The sequence below is a fragment of the Eschrichtius robustus genome, chromosome 1, assembly GCF_028021215.1.
Source record: "Eschrichtius robustus isolate mEscRob2 chromosome 1, mEscRob2.pri, whole genome shotgun sequence".
Taxonomy (NCBI): Eukaryota; Metazoa; Chordata; class Mammalia; order Artiodactyla; family Eschrichtiidae; genus Eschrichtius; species Eschrichtius robustus.
This window is the reverse complement of record NC_090824.1, coordinates 171085182-171099542: the sequence shown is the minus strand read 5'-3', so window position 1 is coordinate 171099542 and position 14361 is coordinate 171085182. Positions and strand designations below refer to the sequence as shown.

At 44.5% G+C, this 14361-nt stretch overlaps 1 protein-coding gene across 5 annotated transcripts in view; it reads left to right on the top strand.

The window, feature by feature from the left end:
• Positions 1-14361, top strand: part of DIP2C (disco interacting protein 2 homolog C) — a 360625-nt gene that overhangs the window by 159259 nt on the left and 187005 nt on the right. The gene's annotated exons all lie outside the window — the stretch shown is intronic.

Here is a 14361-nt window from a genome sequence, read left to right as displayed (position 1 = left end):
TTAATTTAGGTATAGTGCCCCTGAAGGAAAATACCCAATATTGGGTACATGTATTTAGAAAGTGTAGGACTCTTAAAAGTCACGTGCTTTTGACATACACCTTGTTTGCTAGTTTTGACCTACATTTGTAACAACACATATCTTAAGTTGTTTGGATACAACTGCAGATATGTGTGCTCATGTATGTATAAATATTCAGTGTTTTTCTCCCTTTCCTTAAACAAAGAAGACATCAACACTCTTCTATATCAGTATTAATAGTAGAGAGCCATTTTTTCCCTCAAAATTAGAAGTCAGTTTTCAGGAAGCCCTTATAATCTTTGTGAATTTGGTTTACCTTAATAATATGCCTCTAGGACAAAAACAAAAACAGAAACAAACCAAAACCACATATATTTGTGGGCTGCATTTTAAAATTTTCAATACCACATGCCTTACGAAGGTAAACATTTACGAACAGAAAATGTAGAAGGACCCATTAAGGGCAGTTGGTGAGAAAGCACTGGGGTCAAAAAGCAGTCACTGGGTTACCCTGATGTGTCCAACACTTCAGTGGATGTTGTAAGTGGCTGACTGTACCCTGACTGCAGGGCCTAGGGGAAGCCCAGGAATAATGGTGAGGAATGTCCCTGCTCCTTACCAGGTAGGCAGGACAAGACAACAGTCTCAAAGTCGGTGGAACTTTGAGCTTAAGTGCCAAGGACTCCGAACAGTGTAGACATGGAAGAGTTACTGCAGATGAGTGAACACTGTTGCACATCCTTAACACTGGGCTTGCACACTAAGTGTCATTTCACTTTCAGCTGTGCTTTTCTACCCTGGTCCTTGGCTTGTCTGAATTGCTTTGCTATCCAAGCTAGCTTGCAACATGAGCACATTTTCACATTGTCTTTGCATATTGATTTAAGCTTTGATTACTCATTATTTTTTCTTATTTTAAATGGAAGAGGGTTTTTTTTTTCTTATCCTGTGATTGTATGGAGCATATTTTGGAAATATGCATGTTACTTTGTAAAGATTACCTCTAAATACACACGTACTCGAAAATCCAGCAGAGATTGTGGGTTCCAGAAATAAAGCAGAGATCTTTGTTTACAGCGCCTTCCACTTCTAATGACACATCAGTGGGTAGAGGATTGTATACATTATGCTTCATTATTTACCTTTTGAATAGATGTATTATTAATAATTGCCACGTGATCAAAGTTGGGCAAAATGTTTAGAAAGCATAATGTTTCCATAAGTTAGAAGTTTGTGCTGTCATGGTTATTATTATTTAATATTAGGAAGTGGACTCATCAAAATTTTATCACACACATTATATGCCAAGATTGTCCAGATGTTTTATTCCCAGTAGTTCAGGGTAATTTTGACCTTGAAAGTGATTTTGTGCACAGGAAGCCTCAGAGTGTTTGCTGGGGGAATTCCTGTAGCTCATTGGTCTCACAAAAAGAAGTAACCATTATACAAACTTACTCAAAATAACTAGCCTACTACACGTCTTCTAGTATGTTTTTTGCCCTCCTGCCCCCCACCCCCTCAAATCCTTTAACTGCAGGGCTTTTCAGGACAGAGCCATTATTTTAGAAAGCAGGATTTAAAAGTTTATATGTATAAATATTTAAATATATATATTTATACATATAATTATATAATATTTATATATGTTATATATATTTATATATGTATAATTTGAAGATAAAATGATATAAAAATCCTAGAATATTCTGCATCTTGCAAAACTATAAGAGGGAGATAATATTCAGTCATTTTTATCTTTCTAATAAAATCTTTGTCTCCATTTTATTCCCATTACTTGCCCAGATGGGGCAATTTGTTTAAGAAAGTCACTGGACTCATTAATTTAGGCACCACTTTATGTACATCGTTAAACATGGTTTAAAAGTGAGAATGTAACTGTTATTTAATCTTTCATTCAGCAATTGTTTAGTGATAGGGGTTGTGTCTGTTTCTGGCACGTAGTAGGATCTGTTGGATGAATGAATGGGAAAATAAAAGTCAGGGTCACTTCCATGGTGTTTGGGAATTTTGAGTAGGAATGAGTACGAAGCTTATTTAATAAGGGCCAAGTGAAAGCTGTGTTTTGTAGCCATTTCAGAGGTGATTCAGTCTTGGACAGTAGCAGTGTGCTCTTCAGATCCTGGATTTTAGAAGGTCAGAGTGCCCCTTTGATGCAGTGTTCTATCCCGTCTGAGAGAAGAAACAGAGGGCTGTGGTGGCCCCTCATTTCAAAGAGGAAAACTAGGCTTACATCACCATGCCTGTGACAGGCAGTCGCCTGGCCAGCATCTTGGGCTTCCTGAAGCTGCTCGGGGCCCTGCTGGTGGGAAAGGCAGGACAGCTGCAGGGAGCAGAGTGTGAGCCTCTGACCCTGACCGCTGGCTGACCCGGGGCAGGGGGTGGTTTTTGAGGGAAGTGAGTACGTCTACCAGGGTGCTCCTAGTGTGTGGATTTGCGCAGAAGACCTGACCTGGCCCAAATCCCTGTAAACATTTATAGGTGGTCTGTGCTTGCTGAGGGGGTCACCAGTTTTATTTTCTGGGTCTAAACTTATCTCTGTGGTGGCCCAGGAACCTTTCTGAGCAGGAGCTGACCAGCTTAGAGTTGGGGTCCATCCACCCCCCTCCAACCATGGTGGTCTTGGGTCCCTAAGCTAGCACTTGGGTCATTATGAAGTTCCAGGGATTAGTGTGTAGATTCTGTAGGGTAACATGAACAGTTTGATGAATGATGACTAGAAGTCCCAGGTGTCCTTTGGAAAAGCCCAACAGTTCAAAAAGGGACACAGATGTTAGATGTGGCCGCCTTGGTTCCTGGGGCCAGTGCTGGCAACCAGTCTGCAGGTGCGCGTCCACCAGTCTTGCCGTCGAGGGGATCAGGTGGTGTCGTTTCCACTGAACAAGCTATTCTCAGTCCATTCAAAGTAATCAAGAATGTTGAGGAGGGTCTGCCTGCTTAGGGGAGAAAATTATTTAGACTAAGTTTTTCAGAATTGGTTCCTTCCACGAAAACAGGAAGTCATTCTTCATATGGTCAACAGTTCTTTGTAAACTAGAGTAACATTGGTAAGAAATGTCAGTTTGCAAATAAATCATACAGTACAGAGAAACTTATACGTAAGCATTTACAGAGTTTTGAAATTTTTTATTAATTATTAGCCAGTAGGATTCAACATATTCTCATAGGTTCCTTAACTCAGTGGCACAGTGGAAGTTTTTTTGGGCTTCGGCTGTCCCTGGGGTAGAGTGTGAGTTAACATTGAGGTGCTAGGTATGCTGATGGAAGATTAAATACTCAAGGGAAGATACAGGGGAAGGTGAGCAGATTTCCTCCTTGAAGAATTTTATTTAGCTGAGAAGAAATGGGTAGAAATTGAATTTCAGGTAAATAAAATGTAAGTCAAACAGTCACTGATGGACAGAAAATGCATTCCTAACAAGCCCACTAAAAAAAGCTGCCAGGGGACCAGCAGAAGCAAGGATGACAGTGTCTGGACTGCTCATCTGCGGCAGATGCTGAGCCTGGCCCCATTCTGAGTCCTGGTGGAGTGGGAGTTGGCCGGGACTGGGAGAGAGGAGCACGCAAGGCTTGTGTAGCCCAGGTGGCTGGCTGTCAGAGACATCACGTTCCCCCAGAGTTGCCTGCGCACAGCCAGCGAGGTTCAGCGGAAATGCTCCAAGCACTTTCCTTCAGTTGGTTATCTTATGTTCAGACCAAGAATGCTTTCTTGGACACAGCACTTTGTAGATGTCTTATTCCTTTCTTTACCCTTAGTGAAGCAAGAAGTGATCACAGGCCAGAAGAGTAATGGGGACAAGATCGTTGTCGCCACAGAGAAGATTGCTAGGAAATAAGTCAACTGCATAGCGGAATGTTGCAAAAACTGAAGTGTTTTTAAAACTCTTCACAGATATCTTCCCTATACCAGCCTATTCCAAAATAACTAATTTTGTGGCACTTATGTTGTGAGATTCCACCTCCCAATGTATGATAGTTGCCTCAAGAAATTTCACTTCTGCCTCCCTCCATGTTCCCTGTATTCTGTAGCTCACGTCCTGGGGAACTGTCACAGTGAAGCCTCTGTCTTACCATTGTGCTCTTCAGACGAATGTTGAGCGTCTGGCTTCCACAAATCAGGTTTGTCTAGATCTATGTAACTGACGTGCATCGTGGGATTGATCTTTACTGGATCACGTGTAAGTTTATAGAGGATAAGCTTTTGGCAGAAGGCAGAGTAGTCAGCTAATTGCAGCACCAAACGGGTGTTACGAGTTGAGATGAAGGTTCTTCCCTTCCTCCTTACCATCGGTGAGGATTCATTCTGAAGTTGGTAAAAAGAAAAGCACCTGCTACGGTGGAACAACCAGAAACTACTGGAGGAGATAAAGCGTGTGTACTTTCTCCTTGCCTGCTAATTTTTTAAAAATCTGCAAGATACACTTCAGCATCTTTTATCTTTTTCTTCAGTGAAAGATTCATTTACTTGAAAAAACAGAAATCTTCCCACACAGACCAATATTCAAAATCTATTAACAGTTTGTGGGGGTGGGGAAGGAATCACAGGGTTGGGCTTTTCTGTTTTTGTTTTTGTTTTTTTCATTTACTTCCACTTAAGCACTTAAGCTCATTGTGCCAGAAATGATTTTTTAAATTTAACTGTGGAGAAAATGTAAGTGTGTGTGTACTTAAATATTTCCTCACAAGAGAAGGGGCTCGTTGGGGTTCATCCAGCTGATGTGATGGGTTGATGTTTTCCTGCGTTTGGTCTGTGCAAGTTCCTGTGACATGTAACTTACATAAATGCTCTATAAATCTTGTGTTAAAAGGGCCTTGTTCCTGCTCAAAAAAAGCACAGTTTTTGCCTTGGTTCTGCCTCTAAACAAAAGAGCTGTCTGATTTTTGAGAGGGGCCCTTCCTCTGCCCCCTACACATGGAATCTCCAGCGGGGTGGTCCTCATGGCTTGAGGCTCCAAGTGGTGGATGTATTCGCTTTGTGCCCTATCCAGTGATGATGGGATGGAGGATGTTCTTACTGATGAGGAATTTACAGGGTGAAAGGGGAACGTGGTTGCCTGAAGCCAGGAAGCTAGTGCACAGAACCTGGACCTTGTTTACCTGTGATGCGCTCACCTGGTGTGATGTGGCATCCTGGGACTGCGGGGCTCCCAGTGGGGTCAGTGAGACCCTACGGGTGGGCACAAGGAGGAGAGTGGGCTTCTGAGTAAGTGGAGGACTGGGTGCTCTGGGTTGAGGGTCTGCCTGGGATGCTGGGTGAGAACAGCAGCCCCTCCCCAAATGTCGGGAGGGCACGAGCACCCTTCAGTGTGGGCTGGATGCCCTAGTTACCAACCTACCGCTTCACATTCAAAGAGAAATTTTAAACCATGCTTCGCTCCTAAACTGTGTTTTTAGGCTTAATTAAAATTACCTGATTTCCATAAGGCCTGTTTTCTTGTCTCAGGATCCTGTGGTGAATCCCCTGCTGTATTTCACGTTGAACTCCTGGGTTCTTGCACGTTTTCTCTCGCACACTCTGCAGCTGCTTGTCATGTTGCACTTTGCCCAGTCTCCACAGAACCAAACCCCTGCTCCCCTCTTTCCCTTCTTGCGTGCGCATTCCTGTCCTCCCTTACATCTCTCTGCCTCTCCGTAGTCTCACCTCTAAGAGGGGAGCCCTCTGGGTCTGCTTTGCACCCCTGCTTTCACTGCAGGGCTCTTGAGACTTTGTAGATCCGAGTCTGGCTCCTCATTGTACAGATGGGAAAACTGAGGGCTGGGGAGGTTATGCTCCTAGCCGACTTACAGCCGGGTAAGTGACCCCCTGGGAGCCAGTCCCCGCTTCCCGAATCCAGGTCTGTGCCTTCTCCACACACAGGGTTATGGCTGCTTGTGCTGTGGTTTTTCTTACTGTCAGGTCACGTGTGGTCAGGGCTGGGCCCTCCCTTCTTCGTTCATCCTGGCCGATGGCTCAGAGGATGTCGTCCGAAATGGTCAAAAGGGGATGAGCCAGGCACATACACTCTAGAATTGACCTGGAGTTGGACTGTTTTCTTCGGGAACCTAAGGATAGAGGTTCCATATGGAAATGTGCATTATCAAAGGATCAGGATGATGAAAATCACAATATTGCTGGTGAAAGAAATCAGAGTTAAATACCTTGTTCATGGATCAGATGATGCAATGTGTAAAGATGTCAATTCTTCCTAAATTGATCTGTAGATTTAAGAGAACTCCTATCAAGTTCTCAGCTTTGTGGTAGACATAACAAACTTTTCCTAAAATTTATGTGGAAAGGGAAAGGCCCTCGAATAGCCAAAACAGCTTTGACAAAGAAGAATAAAGTAGGAGAAATCATTCTTCCCCATGCTAAGGCTTCCTGTGTAGCCACAGTTGTCAAGAGTGTGGGTTAGACCCACAGTGCAGTGGAATGGGGTGGGGAACTCAGACCTACACAAAATGCCCAATTAATTTTTGACCAAGGAGCAAAACCAATTCAATGGCGGAGGGATGACCTGTTCCGTAAATCATGTTGGAGGAATTGGACATCCATAGGCCAAAAAAAAAGAAAGAAAAAAAATCTAGACCTGAATCCCACACCTTATACAAAAATTAACTTAAGGATCATAGATCTCAGTGTAAAATGTAAAACTACAAAACATCTAGCAAAATAGGGAAGTCTTCAAGTCTGAGGATGAGGCAAAGAGTTCTTAGATTGAAACTAAAAGCACAGTCCCTAAAATGAAAAATGGATAAATTGGACTTCACCAAGATGAAAACTTCTGTTCTGTGGAAGACTCTGTAAGAGGATGAAAAGATGCTGGAACTGGGGTGCCCCTGTGTTTGTGGACCTGCACTCACCCTTCCTGACCCTGACAAGTGTCAAAGTTAAGTGGTAACATCGGACCTTACTGACTAGAGTTAAGATTTCAACGTACTGCATATTTAAAATATATTTTTTTCTTTCTGGTCATGCCATTAACTAAATGTTTTGAGGAACTTTATGGTTATTCCCATAAACGTAAAAATCCCAATCATGTTGAGAATTTTTTTCCATCATCCTGAGTATTTGAATAAGCATTGGTGATTTTATAATCCTAGAGAAGGGTTTGTATTTATCCTGATTACCTTACTTAAAATATCCTTATAGAACTCAAATTTCTAAATTTTACATTGGAAATATGGCATAAACCTGAGAAAAATGAAAGAGCGATATATCCAGTAGTAAGATAGTAACAAAGGAAAACACAATAATTGGGAAGTGATGTGACATCTCGAGATGTGGGTGCAGGCTCTGGAAGGACGTGAAGGTGCTGCTGATGGGTTTGTGCGCAGTCCCGGAGCAGCCTTCGCCAGGCTCCAAGGACGAGGCCCCGCGGTCTCACCACCCTCTTAGTGGGAGGTCAGTGGGTGGGGAGCGGCGAGCGCTGGGGACTGAGATCCAGAGCTGCGAGCCGCTGTGTGGTGGACACAGGGAGAGCTGATGGCACCCCAGGTCCGGTTACCGTGGCGGGGATAAAAGAGAAGCGCGTGGTTGGGATTTCAAGTTTCCTCAGGATTTCTGATACCTCTGTCATCTGCTGCCTTCGGCCTCACTCCCCTGGAGCCATCCTGCTCTTCGCATGTACTGCTGGCTGGCACACCCAGCATGGAATTCTTCCTGCCCAACTCGGAGCAGGAGCCGCGCCTGGGAGCCTGGTAGTGTCCTTCACAGGTTTGCACGTGTAATAGATACCACATGAGTACTTGTTGGGTTTTTAAACTATGTTTTCTTCCCTATTTCATGCTTTCTGAGACGTTTCACATTCTGTGTATTTGATCTTTTCAACTACGGTGGAAGGTAATAGGTGTTATTACCAATATTTTATCACTGAGGAAGATGAGACCAGAGAAGTTAGCTGATGTATGGTTTGTGTTCAGGGCGAGAAGAGGTTCCCGGTCTGCCTGCTTCTACTCCCCTGGACAGGTGTGTTCTTGCCAGGACAGCACAGTCTCTCTGCAGAAAAGAAAAGCTTCCCACAGAGATGACAAATGTGCCTCCAGCAGCTGGGTGGAAAGGGGAAGGCCGTCAAGGGTGCTCCCTAAGCCTTATAAAGCCAGCGGCTTAGGAGAGAGGCGTTCTGAAGGTTCCTGACAACCATAAAATTCCAAACATGGAAATGATTGCTTTGTTATATAAAGCATTCGTTCCAGCATTAAATAATAAACTTCTGACACCAAGAATGGAAACCATCCCTGTTAGGCTGGTCTGTTTACTCGGCGCTTACCCAGCTGTGGAGGTGGCTCTGGGGCACATACTCCCCTCTTGGGGGTACTCCTGGCTCTGCGGGTTGTCCTATTCTGACCCAACACCCACAGGGCTCTGCAAATTCCTGTGGGGTCCAAGTTTGCCAGAATGAGGCCAGGATGGAAAAAGAGAGGAGCTGCAGTATCACCTCCCTTCTTGCATTTCCTAGGCTGGTTTTTCCTTCGCTTTTCTAAGACTCAGGGTTTGCCTGGAAACTCTGGACTACAATATAAGTAAGAAAAAGAATTCTTCCCAGGGTGGGGGCAGGGCAGGGGGGGTGGAGAATGGTCTCTGTCTTAGTGAGATTCAACCGTACATTGGGAGCTTTACTTGACGTGCATTTTCAGTTCAAATTTATGACTTGGCTGTAAACCTCTCGTTCCTTTGTTACAGAACATATGAGAACTTTAATTTCTACTGTTGTAATTCTTGGTCTTATGGAACTTCTTTGTCCAAGAATAACAATATAAATAACATTTTTGATAAAGTAGAAAGTGTCTCAAAAAATCACTTTTATTTTCTCTTCACTGAAGTTACAGACGATTTATGTGTTTACTTTTCTGTCATACATTCTTATTCGTAAAATGAAAAGAGAGTTAGATGGGTGTCTTGAGTATCAAAGCATGGAAAATACACTCTTTGGAATTTTGTATGGGAAATTCTCAAGCAAGGGATCCTGTGGTCCATGTCCTTTAACATCAGCAACTGTTTGCTCCTTTTCAAGGAGCAAAATGTAGACGCAGCATGGGCGAAGTGATCTACGTGTTTCCTTGATAGGGTTCTTTTAGCTTACAGGTTGAAAGAATACTAATTAACCTGCTGTAAACCATGGAATAGTCTTTATAGATTGATAGGTTTTAATAAAGTCTTGCTTAGAAATGTGATGTGGAGTAGGGTTCCTCTCTCTCATAGCCTTTCTGCATTGAGTTTACAAAGTTTCATCCTGAAGACTGTGCTCATTACAGATCCAAAGTGAGGAGCAGAGGGGAGGAGCAGCCAAAGTTGGATGCTAAAGCATCCAACTTTAGCCTGAATGGATATAAAGTGAAGAGAAACACTGTGTGTTTCCATGGTGATACCATGGCACTGATTGTAGGTCAACCTCAGGCAGAAACCAAGGAGGGGCTCTGGGTGGATGGAGTTGTGTGTAAAGCTAGCCAGCTTCTGTCTGTCCTACCCATCTTTCATCCATCTTCCTTCCTTCTATCAGTCATCTGTCTATCCTTTCAATTCTTTCTATCTCCATTCATCTACCTCTCTATCTGTCTTACTATATTATCCTCATTGGTTGCTTCAGAACACAAGATCTCCCTAGTTATATAAATTTGCAGTGAGTTTGACATAGATAGTCTGTTGGACCTCAGTCTACCAGGTGCTAAAGTAGCTCCAGAGTTAAAAATAACTGGACTTTCTGCGTGGAAAAGGAAACGCAGTGAGGACATTTTAGCCCTGATGCTTGGGATGCCTGAGGAACCTGCTCCTGCTGCAGACGCTGGATCCTTTACGTAACACATGAGCCAGGCTGGTGTTTCACACACTTTAATAATGGAATAATCATCGATTTCCCTCTGTCCTTTCCCCACATGGCCACTAAACAGTTAAATAATCACCAGGCATTTTCCCTGATTATGAATGCAGCATCTGTCCAGTCACTTATTTGAAGTCATTCTGTATGTTGGTGTCTGCTGCTCATTTGTGATTAACTCCATCAATACATAGTCCTGGTCTGTAAAACAGAGGGGTCATACTTGGTTCTGTAGGACACTGACCCGTGAAGGTGTCACAGCCTGGCTTTGAAGATAAGCCACTCGTATATGTTACAAAAACAAACTGTAAGCAGCCATCTGAGGCCTCACGAGACTTGTGCAGAAATCTGTGTGGCCAGAGCGCAAGGCTGGGATGTCACTGAGACAGGGCAGGGCCTGGGGGCATGGAAACAGGCAGTGGGGTGCGAGGTTGTCCCTGAGGAGGGTGTCCGGGTCAGGCGGAGAGCTGGGCAGGACATCAGGTGGCAAGAATGCTGACCAGTGGTCACAGAGTGGAGGCTCGAGTGGAGACTCTAGGTGTGGCTTTCATGGGAAAAGTTTTGGACTTGGACAGAGGTGGTTTTCTTCTTAGATCTGGGGGCCTGGGCGAGAAACATAACCATTATTTGCGCCTTGACTTCTTAACTATAAAATCAGTTGTTATAAGGATTAAAAGAGATTATTTAGGACGCATAGGACAGGGCCGTGTAGTTCATACTTCTGGCTATGCAGGCTGCACACTGTGTGTTGTGGTGCTTACCAGGGAGTATGGCTGTGTGCTGGTAAAACTTTATTTCCAAAAACAGCCCACAGGCTGGATTTGTAGTTTGCCAACCTGTGATTTAGATAAAATTCGTGGGGTGTGGAAGTTATTCAATAAATAGTGTCTCCCTTTCCCTCTTCTAGGTTTCGAGAGATGATAGCAGCCTGGGATTTCTGAGTCGTATCTGGTTCTCCGAGCTGACTGCTTAGTGGCATGATTTAGTAGTGGAGCTGAAATAGAACACGTGCGTGGAGGTACTGACTCCGCCTCCCATCCAGCCTTTCTGAGTCTGTGGGGTCAGGAACCTGAGTGGACGCCCCTGTGAGGCCGACATTAACATCTCCCCTTTAAAGAGGAGCTGTGGCTTCATGCGGAAAGCGCCTGTGTTCCTTTAGGCCAGGAGCTTAACAACTGGAGCTTTCCAAAGTAAGACCAAATTTAAAATGAGAGTGAGAAGTGAGTGTCCTTTGAGGTTGGCTTCAAGGGAGGGACCCCCCCCCCCGCCCCCGCCCATACTTAAATGTTCATCTGAGAAATTTTTAAAACTTGAGCTGAACTTTGTCTTTTAATCTTTCTACTAGCTTAAATGGTTGATCCTCAGCCTTTACTATATGTCTGCCTTTACTAGTGGGATTTTTCTTTTCCTATAGATTCTTCTCGTTGTAGCCTTTTCTTTTCCACTTAGAGAAGATCCTTTAACATTTCTTTTAGGGTAGGTTCAGTATTTTTTTTTTTTAATTAATTAATTTATTTATTTATTTATTTATGGCTGTGTTGGGTCTTCGTTTCTGTGCGAGGGCTTTCTCTAGTTGCGGCAAGTGGGGGCCACTCTTCATCACGGTGCGAGGGCCTCTCACTATCGTGGCCTCTCTTGTTGCGGAGCACAGGCTCCAGATGCGCAGGCTCAGTAATTGTGTCTCACAGGCCTAGTTGCTCCGCGGCTTGTGGGATCTTCCCAGACCAGGGCTCGAACCCGTGTCCCCTGCATTGGCAGGCAGATTCTCAACCACTGTGCCACCAGGGAAGCCCGGTAGGTTCAGTATTGATGAAGTCTTTCAGTTTTTGCTTGTCTGAGAAGTTCTTTATCTCTTCTTCAATTCTGAATGGTAACCTTGCTGGGTAGAGTATCCTAGGTTGCAGGTTTTTACCTTTCAGCACTTTAAGTGTATCATGCCATTCCCTTCTAGCCTGCAATATTTCTGCTGAAAAATCAGCTGATAGCCTTATGGGGGTTCCCTTGAATGTGACTCTTTGTTTCTCTCTTGCTGCCATTAGAATCCTCTGTCTGTAACTTTTGCCATTTTAATTATGATATGTCTTGGTGCGGGTCTCTTTGAGTTCATCTTGTTTGGGATGGGACTTTCTGTGCTTCCTGTACCTGGATATCTGTTTCCTTCTTTAAGTTTGTAAAGTTTTCAGCCATAATTTCATCAAATACATTTTTACCCTCTTCTCTATCTCTTCTCCTTCTGGGACCTCTATAATGTGGTTGTTAGTGTGCTTGATGTTGTCCCAGAGATCGTTTAAACTGTTCTCATTTTTAAATTTGCTTTTCTTTTTACTGTTCTTCTTGTGTGATTTCCATTAGTCTATCTTCCAGATCACTTATGTGTTCTTCACTATCACCTAATCTGCTTCTCCTTCCTTCTAGTGTGTTTTTCATTTCACTTATTGTATTCTTCAATTCTGACTGGTTCTTTTTAAAAAAAATATTTTCTAGTTTCTTACTAAAATTCTCACCATGTTCATCTATTCCTTTCCCAAATTTAGTTAGCATCCTTATTGCTAATGCTTTGAATTCTTTATCTGGTAAATTGTTTATTTTTGCTTCATTATCTGTTGTGAGCACAAGTCATGTCTTACCCCAGGGTGTGCTGGCAGCTCTCACCTTTTAGGAGGAGGGGCTGAAGATGGAGGGGTGAGGGCTGGAGCCAGGTGTGAGCTGGGCTTCCCCTCTGCTCGGTGGCGTCAACACCCTATCGGGGCCGGGCCAGGTCCCAAGTTGCTGGAGCAGAAGCCCTGAGGGTCAGGTCCAAGCCGGCTCCATTCCCTTTAAGTGTATGTTTTCCACGCTCCCCGCACCAGTCCCCTCGCCCCAGCAGTGCTGAAGCAAGAGGTGCCTGTGTGGGCTCTCAGCGGGATTGGGGGGTTTGGCCGCTGACAGAGGTCAGGGCTGCTTCTGACTCGCCACCTGTGTAAGCGCTGCTAGTTGTTGCCGCCACCCCACTCAGTCGCTGCTTTGGGTCTGAGCTGCTCTGAGTCTCACAGCTGGGCCTTCTCCCCATCATGAAGCAAGCGGGACTGGAGCGGTCGCTTGGCTCAGGCTATGGGAAACCAGCAGCTGCTGGAGCAGCCCTCACTCCACCCTGCATGGGAGCAAGCCGGCGTGCACACTCCTCACCGTGGAGCCCAGGCTTCCCACAGCCCTCCTGTTAGTCCATGGGCCCTCCAACCAGCCAAGGGCACTCATCTTCACTGTGTCAGACCCCCGGACCAGGGCGCCTGATCTGTGGCTGAACCGCTCACTCCCCAGGGCAGATCTCTGCTCCTGTGATCTCCCTCTTCCTCTGAGTCCCCTCCCTGGGGCACAGCTCCTGACCTGATCACTTCTCTTCCTACCCTATTCCATGTGGCTCTTTCTTATAGCCCCAGTTGTACAGGAGTCTTTCTGCCAGTCTCCAGTTAGTTTTCAGTGAGAATTGTTCCACATGTAGATGTAGTTTAGATTTGTTCATGGGGGGAGGTGAGCGCCACATCTTCTCTGCCATCTTGATCTCCTCCTCAAAACTTAAGCTGAACTTTGGGTGAAGAACAGGCTGGAAGGGGCTGGTTCATCAGGCTAGGATTTGATGGCAGGACTGTGCAGAGCAGCTGTGGGGTTGGCTGGGAAAGGGAGAGCACCGGAGGGAAACACCCGGTAAATAGTAGGTGTCTACCCTGTGCTCAGGTGGCCTCCCAACAGGCCAGTATGTGCTTTTCCCACCAACGCACCCTCACGCACGTGCTCCTTTCCCTGTCTCGTGCTTCTGTTTTCCTCTAGGCATCCCCTCAGGGAGCAAACTGGTTTCGAGTTTATAAAATGCTGAGCAGCAGCACAATTAGCACAAAAAATAGCTTTCTTGTAGTTTTATTATCTTCAAAGAGCAGTCAGTTTGTTTTAGCACCAAAAATGCTCAATAGTGGGATGTGTTTTCATATATTTGTGTTGTTTACAGCTCCATGTGCATAAACTAGTCATGTGTTTCGTGGGCTGGACAAGACTGCAGTGAGCTGTGAGCTGGTTGGGTCAGGGTGCCCTCTGGTTTGATCAAATGTAGCGAGCACCACCACCAGGAAAAGCGGACTTAGCAACTTGTGTGTGACTCGTTATAACTTTTCATTTGTTTGCTGTATTTTTATTAAAACTTTAGTATTTAGCTCTTTTAGGAATGATGGCTTGGTCAGAATATTAGGAAAAAAATTAACAGTTTCAGAAAAATTCAAGGGCACAAATCAGCATTTTGGGTACGTTCGAACTTGTAATTGGGAAAGGCTGTTGCATGTCATAAAGGTTATTTGTCCCAGGTACTTGGTACTTGGGGAAAATGCCAGCCTAGCAATGGCCCTTGAATCTCTGGCATCAGCAATTTAATTCCTGTTTTAATGATAAGTTTCTTTCTCATATATTTTGGATTCCATAGGTCCTGTGTTCTCTTGCTTTGTTTTATCTACTGTTTCATTTCGTCTTAGACACTTATTTTCAAAAATACGCTAGCAGTAAGTATAGT